A 334-nucleotide genomic window follows, 5' to 3' on the forward strand; every position below is an offset into this window, starting at 1 on the left:
TGCTGAACTCGGAGGTGCCATACGTTCGGTACTTGGATCAGTCGGATCGTGAAGACGTACAACTACATCAACCGCGTTGTCATAACGCTTCCGCTTACGGTCTACGAGGGTACATGGACGAACACTCTCCCCTCTCGTTGCTATATCATCGCCATGATCTTGCGTGTGCGTAGGAAATTTTTTGATATTACTATGTTCCCCAACAGGCGCGGCTAGAGGATGGCAGTCTACGAGAGCGTACTGTGGGAGCGAGAGGATCACCGTGCATCCCCTCGACGAACCGCGGCGCCGACGTATCGGCGCAGCAGGGAGGGCGGCTTTCATGGAGCGAATG

Source organism: Triticum dicoccoides, chromosome 5B, assembly GCF_002162155.2.
Source record: "Triticum dicoccoides isolate Atlit2015 ecotype Zavitan chromosome 5B, WEW_v2.0, whole genome shotgun sequence".
Lineage (NCBI taxonomy): Eukaryota > Viridiplantae > Streptophyta > Magnoliopsida > Poales > Poaceae > Triticum > Triticum dicoccoides.